The sequence below is a fragment of the Pituophis catenifer genome, unplaced genomic scaffold (assembly GCF_029215685.1).
Source record: "Pituophis catenifer annectens isolate HBS135680 unplaced genomic scaffold, rPitCat1.0.hap2 SCAF_1, whole genome shotgun sequence".
Lineage (NCBI taxonomy): Eukaryota > Metazoa > Chordata > Lepidosauria > Squamata > Colubridae > Pituophis > Pituophis catenifer.
This window is the reverse complement of record NW_027256881.1, coordinates 80,076,488-80,085,770: the sequence shown is the minus strand read 5'-3', so window position 1 is coordinate 80,085,770 and position 9,283 is coordinate 80,076,488.

Here is a 9,283-nt window from a genome sequence, read left to right as displayed (position 1 = left end):
AGACAGCCGGGGGTTAAATAAACTGGCAGACAACAAATTCTTTCGATAAGAGGATTGGCAGCAACCCAGTAGCTGCTTGCCAAGAACTTTACTCATAAACAAGATATACACAGTTCAAGAATTGTCAAGTCCAGTCCATAATTAAATCCAAGGCAGATAATGTTGTTTCCAAAGATGCAATGTGACTCGATAGTAGTTAGTTTTGTCCGTCACAGAGTCTGAATGGCCACCTCACCCCCTTATATCCCCTGTGGGGTGTGGTCCAGTGACTCAGCTTAATCTTTGGCACGCCTCCTTTTCTGTTGCGTGCGCTTGTCTCTCCGACGCTGGCGTGGATCCAGCCAAGACTTATCTCCTTCACTGTCCGACTGTGAGGAGATATCTGGCTCCTGGCCAATCTCTTCTCCTATGGGAGACACCTGAGGCATTGCCAGAGAGGAGGGTCCTGGAGAGGGAGGCCTGGCCAACTCCTCTCCTTCATGTTCGGAGCCTTCTCCCTCCGATAAGTCGGCCTCGGGGGTCGGAGCCACAACAATATGTTGCTTTAATCATAATTAATTATAGGGAGGGAAATGGATCAGATCCTCCTGCCTCAGTATTTATAGACAAACAATTGGGCTCAGTAGACAGTTTCCCTCTTTCCAGAGCTTCAAACAGAACAATAAACTCATTTAAAACCAGTGGTTTCAAACTTAGCAATTTTTAAGATGTGTCAGTTTCACCTCCCATAATTTCCCAGCCAACATGCATTTATTGGCCTCACATCTTTCACAAAAAAATTTAAGGGGGAGGGGGGCAGCAGGCATTGGTCCATTGTTTTTGTTGTCCTACATGATCTTCTGCCATTTCTTCCATTTTTATGGAGGAGAAAATAGGAAAGCTACCCAGTGCTTTTTAATTGGAAATCCTAAGGCCCATCCATCAGCTCACCATATTAAAGAATAAAAGTATCTAGAACAGGGGTGTCAAACTCGATTTCATTGAGTGTCACATCAGGGTTGTGTTTGACCTCGGGGGGGGGGGTGTAGGTAAGTCCCCGAGTGACCTGCAGTAAATCCCTGCTTTTAACTTATCATCATTTTTTGTAATATATTAGACCAGTGGTTCTCAACCTTTTCTTCACCATGGACCCCCTTTAAATATCTTTTGTGGCCACAGACCATGAGTGGGTTCTACTTACCTTTATTACTGGTTTGCAGCAGGGCCGCATGTACACTCTTCTACATGCACAGAAGCGTTTTGATGACGTCGGGGTCGGTGGGCAGAGTCTCCCGCCGGTTTTGCTACCGGTTCTATAGAACCAGTGCGAACCGGTGGCAACTCACCACTGCCACAGACCACCAAGATTTAACTCAAGATTTAAATCATAACATTCCTTCAAGCCTTTGCAGACCCCCTGTGATGACAGGGACTACAGGTTGAGAACCACTGTATTAGTCTGTTTTGCATTTATTCTTGCTGGGAGGGCTTTAGCATTCATCCATGATAACACTTTCTCTTTGAGCTCACTGTTTTATAATACAGAAAAGTCATTGTCCCCTTAATTATCATGGAACTGGAAGTTTTCCTTTCCTGTTTTTTCTCTGCCTCCAGGAAATAAAACTGTCCCACTTGAACTCAGGTTTCCTATGCTGGTATCATCATTACAGAATAATAGAGAAGTCTTTATTGTGAGAAAAATCAGAAGAAAAGCTCAGTAGCAAATATTTTATCTCCTAGCAGAGCTTCATGTATTGCTTCACTTCTTGGCACAATGCATCAGACTGAATTGTAAGGTCCAAGTGGAATGCAGTGCACTGGTTTAACATACCAAGTATGTATAACATATTTCAATTGCATTCAGTTGCAGTTTGTGTTGGCTTCCAGTTTCTATTACGATGCAATTCAGACAATAACTTTCATCTATGAAATATGAAACAGGTTAGCAATTTGCATTCAATCTTTCTTCAAAGAAGTTAAGGCATCCTGGTGAACTTTCTCTAGTTTGCAGATAAGAGATAGCCTTGGATAAATTACTGCATATCTGAAGGTGGAGTAGATCTGAATTTCTTGTGACAAATCTATCACCTTATTATTATTACATAATAAATAAGGAAGTCAACTTTTAGCTTTCTCTCTGCTTTTGTGAAATGTGAATGCTTACCTAACTAAGATTAGAGTCATTTTGATGTAGTGGTTAAGGCATCAGGCTAGAAACCAGGAAAGTGTGAGTCTAGTCCTGCCTTAGCCACAAAGCCAACAAGATGACCTTGGACCAGTCACTTTTTCTGACCCCTAAGAAGAGGGCAATTTGCAAATCACTTCTAAAAAAACCTTGCCAAGAAAACTGCAGGGACTTGTTCACGCAGGTTCCAAGAATCGGACATGATTGAACAGAAGAAACCTGTAACCTTTGGCACACAAAGCTTATTTTGTACTTAGTGGACTTGTTAGTTTAATTCAATTCATTGGATGACTGTGTCAACGCCCAAAACGGCAAGTGTCCAGTGGGCTGTCTCAGGGTTGCCATTCGGGGGTGGGGGGAAGGAAAGGAAGGGAAGATCTGTCAGTTGGGAGAATTGCCAGACTGAAATGGACCCACTTACACAGCGGGAAGTGCGGAACGTGACAGACTGCTGCCAGCCAAAATAGAATTATTCATGACATTAGTTTTTTTTCTTTTGATTTATATAATATTTCCCAAGTAAAATATGTTTAATGTAGTACTCTATTTCTGCTTGAGGGTGTTGCTATTAATTGTTAGCTATTGTGAGAACTTTGCCTAAGAAAAGGGTGTAGGCAGTGTGATTACCAATCCAGTGTTTAGAGCTACAACTGCACAGTTCCTTTCCATGCTGGCCAATAAGAGACCATAGAAGTCCAAATATATGGAGCCACCATAAGAGTTTTCCAGATCAACCTGTCTTCCAAAACTTCTGAATCCAACTTAAATATGGATATAGCAGCTATTTGGTTTTTTAAAAAAGAATTTAGATCTGTACAGATATCAAAACAATGTGCATGTGTATTTGTGTAGTTGTGAATTCAGAACTCTAGAGAACCATCAGCCAGTCAGTAACTGAATGCTGTATCCCACTTTCAGATCCCTTTCTCTTCTTCACAAAATACATTGTTAGCATTTTAACTGTGCTTCTGTTGTCTTCCAAACTTCTAAAATCACTAAGAATTCTGGGGAATAAAGTTCACATTTTTAAAATACCTTGGTTGGGAAAGCCTAGCATAAAATTTTTATGTAAACATGGTGATGTTTTAAACTACGATGTTAGCCATGGCATAGAATGCACCTAACATTGTATAGACATTGAAGAGCTATATCTTAATATTCTCCAGTGTGCAATGAAACCTATAAGGTAACTGAAGAAAGCCCATTAAATCACAGCATTGCGATGATTGCAAACACAGACATATGCAAGGATGCACATGTCAGAAAAACAGATTTTAAAATGTACTGTGAAATTAATGCCTTTTGAAATGCAGGAATTCTTATTTTAAAAGTGATTTTAACATCTGTCTTTCTATCTGTCTTTCAAAATCAAAGTTTGACAGAATCATTCCAAGAAGGAAGGGAAAGTTTGGAGTGCACTCATATGTCATTTTGCAAGGCTTCCCAGCTCAGCGCAGTGGTGTGGGATAATTTCTTGCTCTTCCACTAAGAACTCAGAACAAGCTCGAAAGTTGAAGTAGTTAGTGTTGTCATAAGTACTGAGCAAGCATTTCTCATATACAAAATTCATGCTTGCTTTTTAAATGTAACATGGATGGATGATTGGATTTTCCAGATACAAAATACAGCTGTTCATTTTCTCTAGCAAAGGTGCACAAATTGCATGAAATATGCCTGGGATCCAAAAACTATCACATCCATATGACAGCTGCACAAGATTTGTGTTATAACAGACTTTCTGACTTGTCAGGAATTACGGTTCTCATTGCCTTATCCAGCTGCTTTTGATGGGAATTGTAGTTGAATGCTAGACATCAAATTGGGGAAAGTGGCATTAAAATATCATGTTCGGGGAAAAACGTTCCCTTTTGGAGGATTTGAGGCCATAAAGAATCTTGGAAAATGGACAGATTATCTCCAGTTAAATGAGATTTTCACCTCTTGTTTCCTTAATATTAGAGCATACAAAAGATATACACAGGCATCTGCTGTTGAGGTTATTGGTCATATTTTATCTGGGGAATGAATAGAGGCATTTCCTGTCTATAAAAAGAAAGGAAACATAAAATACAGCTATTTCCTGTTGTGCAAAAGATTATTGAGGGATTAAGTGACAAAGATATGTAGTTCCTTGATCAGATGAAGAGTTTGGCACCCCACTTCTTTCTCCTGGAGCATTAGAGTCTGATCACCATATGTGGAACCAATATAAATATATGATAGTATTTTGTTATCATAGCTGATCCACCATAATATTAACAGTTTGGTTTAAAGTACCACTAATCACATCTTACCCGCTATATGTGAATTTCTCATGGTAAACAGCGCAACAACCAGATATGAATTCTCTACCATACTATATAATAGAGCTATGTCAGATTAACAATGATTAATATATATCCATACAATTTATTGCTGTGAGTTTATTTCATTCTCATCCCGGAGTAGGACAACTTATTAGTAAGGAATTGAATTTCTCAGAATTAACTCCTTCTATTACAAATGCAGAGAGCTATGCAACCCTGGTAAGGAAAAAGTCAAAACTGTTTTGGGTTGCTTGTCTTTGGAGGGGTTGAATGGTTGAAAAGGCTAACGGTGTATATTACGTCTTGTGGATACTTAAGGTATCTATTGTAGTTTTTATACCCTCTTCGAAAACTTGACTTGGCTTCACCCAATTAAGTGCAGCCATGCAAAAGCTGGTGCATATTTGACGTTGCATAGCTCCACTTTACACTTTCTTTGCCTCCCAGCTGACCTCTCACTTGTTCAAAGTTAATGATCGTCTTAAATCAGAGTCTTTGACTTGTCAGCTACTTACTGTGTTGGGAGTCTTCAAAGCAGGGATTAGGGGTACCCATGTTAGCTTTCAAATTCCATTTTTCTTGTGAAGGAGAAAACCATGAAGGGTCATAGATCATTCTTCTTTAATAGCTATAATGCCATGCACTGTAATTACTTTTTCTTTGGGAGTGATTACAGAAAGCATTGCACATTTTTCATCATGGACAACCTGTACATATTGTTCAGTTCCAAAATATGTGTGAGTCCACTCCAAACTCTCAGAATTCCAGAACTGAATTTTTTGATTTAAGCCTATTTTTATACTTCTTTTTAACTTTTAGATAGAGGATGCCTTTCTGAAGACATCCTTTATCTAGAAATTGAGGTATTATTGCTTTTCTAGCTGCACACAATAAATTAATAAAACACTTCAACATTTATTCCTAACATAAGACATGAGAATCTACAGACCATCAACAGTCTCTCTCAGCCAGGTCATCTTCCAGTCTGCTAAATTTAATTTTCTAGAATTCCTCATCAAGCATGGCCATTGCTTAAAATTGCAGAAGTTGAAATCCATATGTTTTGATTAAAGTGAATACATGTCTGAGGAAGCTAGATATGTCTAGCTTATCAAAGAGAAAAGATTAGGGGGAACATTATAGCTGTCTTCCAGAACTTGAGGGGCTGTCACAGAGAAGAAGGGATTGATTTATTCTTCAAAGTACCAGAGACCAGGACCAGAAATAATATCCTGTTTCCCCTAAAATAAGACATCTCCTGATAATAAGCCCAATTGGGCTTTTGAGCACATGTGCTAAAATAAGTGCCCCCCCAAAAAATAAGCCCTCCCTGAAAATAAGTCCTCCCCGAAAATATTTAAATGCATGCACAGCCAGTCCCCACCATTTCCTCTGGTTAGGATTAGGGAGACAGAGCTGGAAATCAGGTAAGACAGCAAGAGGAGCCCCACCTTGCTCCACGCGCCCCAAAGTAATAAGACATCCCCAAAAATAAGACCAAGCACTTATTTTGGGGTTCAAAAAATATAAGACAGGGTCTTATTTTCAGGAAAACCTGGGTAGGTGGAGCTTGTTAAAAACAGATCCAACCTAGGAGCAGGGAGAAATTTTCTGACAGTGAGAACAATTAATCAATTGAAATAACTTGTCTCCCAGAGTTGTCGATGCTCCATCACTGGAGTTTTTAAAAAACAGACTGGACAACTATTTGACCACAATGGTGTCACATCTCTTGCTTTAATCAGGCGGTTGGACCCTTCCAAGCCGCCAAATGATTCTGTGTTCTCGGAAAGTAGCCAGATCAAGGAAGGCAGTCATATGAAGTCTACCACCTTACTGAATGCTTAGAAGGAAGGTCTGTGAATCCAGAAAGGTGAAAGTAAGAAGAATCACATGGCAAGAAGTAGCCTCACTGAAATGAAGCTGAGCCATCTCATACAGGTGTATTACCTGGCAGAAAATGAGGATGCTCCCTGTCATCCCATTAAGTTTCTTTCAACATATAAAGAAGATACATGTCTCCTCCATGGGTGACCATATCCACTGAAATGTCATTCACTTCCATTCAAAATATATCCTAGCCTACTATTGTAAAGGATATATATATATATATATATATATATATATATATATATATATATATATATATATATATATATATATATATATTACAATAGCAACAGCAGCCTTGGTCTTAGGACATTATTTGTTTGATCATATCAGATAAGACTACAAATCTGTCCCTGTCAGGCTCTGCAAACAGACATCAGCCACTTTTCAAACAAATCAGCTCTTTAAAAGGAAGGCAGCAAATAACAGAGAAATTGCCCTCAAACATATGGTGAAGAGGACCCAAACAGACCAAATGAAAAGCAAACAAAACTACAATTAGTTCCCTACTGATGTAAGGAAATACAATAAAAAAGCATAAATGGGACACACCACGGTGAAGAAATTAAATTTGCAGTTGTTTAGAAACAGGGGCCTTCTCAGGTTGCAATATATCCTGTTCTTTATATAGCATTTGCAAAATGATTGAATGGGAGAAATTGTAAAATTGCTAATAATTTGACAAAAAAGTGCAGTTTAGAAATCACCCTTTTTTATCAAGGACACATACATTCACACAAGACACAAAGGAGATTTCAGACATAACTTTTATCAAAGGAGAATTGGTAGAAAAAACATTCATTCAAAACATACTCGGAGAATCATATTAAAAAATTGATCAAAATATCAGCAGAATAGACTAATTAGAGCAAACTACATAATTAAAATATGGATTATTTATTTACTGCTAGAAAGATGTATTGGGTTGATAGACACCAAAATAGCAAAACATACAGCTGAAACATTTAGGTCATGAAATCCAGTCCTCTGTTCATTGCAGGAATGTAGATAAGTAGATCTTGGCAGGTGGCTGTTTTACCAGACCCACTGAATGGAAGGCCATCAGTTTTCCATGATAATGGGTTCCTCCGACAGATAGTTCATACTATTAGTAATTCTTTAAAAATATTTTAGTATTTCGTATTTTTAAAATATATCAAGAAAATACGCAAAATTACAAAGAAAAGAGAAAAAAAAGGAAACAATATATAAATATACAAACTTATGACATACATATATAAATTCAGACCATGATTCATTATAGGCATCCATGGTTGAGCTATATTCATCAATTCTGCAAATCACGGAATAATGGGACTTTGTGTTTGTGTTTCTGATGCTGAGCAATCCTTTTTTTTTTTTTTTTTTTTTGGAGGGGGGTTAAGCTAGCTACAGTTAGCACATTTTTTCTTAACTTTCAATTGGAATCTTTCTTCCTGTGATTGAAGACCATCATTTCATGTTTTGAATGCTGGACAGTAGAAAAGAGGTCATGGCCCTCTTCCCTATGACATCCCTTTCCAATATTTCAAGGCAAAGCCACCTGATTAGCAATAGCAATAGCAATAGCAATAGCAATAGCAATAGCAATAGCAATAGCAATAGCAATAGCAATAGCAATAGCACTACATAGTGCTTTTTATAGCCCACTCTAAGCAGTTTTACAGAGTCAGCCTATTGCCCCAAACAATCTGGGTCCTCATTTTACCCACCTCGGAAGGATGGAAGGCTGAGTCAACCTTGAGCCGGTGAGATTTGAACTGCCAAACTGCAGCTAGCAGTCAGCTGAAGTAGCCTGCAGTACTGCAAGAAAGAACTGAATTACTTATTTATTTTAGTAGGTTCAAGTTTAATACTAATACCTGTTCAATGGCTATATTTGCATTTTATGTTAATTATTGTTAGCATTTTTGTTAGGGCTTCAGCACCTGGGTTGCAAATATCCAAATCTTCACTAGATGGCAGAAATCCTTTTTTTTTTTAACGGTATCTCTTTGCTACCATTTAATGATGATCTTGTTGCAGCCCAGTTATGGTAATCTTAATGCTTGTAAGTTTTAAAGTAATAATGATGAATTTTATTAATATATCAGTACATTTAAGCCTTAGTTTTTCTATAATATGCATTTTAACAATTAAAAAATGTTTAATGGCAAAGCAGAGCGAGCAGATTTTTTAATGAAGGGAAATATAACTTTATCACTTATAAAAATTATATCACACTTTTCATTAGCACATTCAAAGAAATATCCACCTAGTGAGGTAAATATTAATATTCTATCCTTTAAATACTGATCTAACAGTGGCCACTGAATCTGATGGATCTTATGCCTGAATTGAGATGAAGAAGACAGTGCTGTGGAGGTATTTGTTTTTTCGATCTATATATTTGTTAAATTTATTTGCCACCTTGATTATCTTGCTTTTTTTTAACTCTTCCTTTCCTTTCCATTGCTCTTTTTTCTTTTCTTTTTTTTTTGGGCCACCCATTGATTTGCTGAAACTTGCATCATAAGATTTTGAGACTGTTTACTATATTGTGACAATATGAAAAAACCATATATATTCTGTATGTAACTAAGCAGTAATAAACAATAAAGTGTCCCTGGGATCAGTGTGCTTGCACTTTCCTCAGTTAGTACATTGGCCATCTGACTTTTATCTTTTATCAAAGTTACGTTAAGTATCTGCAACTTTTCCCAGGCTGGCAGCTCACTATGCAATCAACGTGCCCATCCCTGTGACAAATATCTGTTCCTAATGAAACAACCAAGATCCAATCAGAATTTGAGATTCAGTAAGTCAAGTGCGTTCTATTTGGATTTTCAATGTGGCGGCTCAAGTCAATTTGCATTGCAGTTTGAATCATTGCACAGAATTGATTAGATCTGAATAAAAATGTGGGTGTGGGAATGGATGAGCC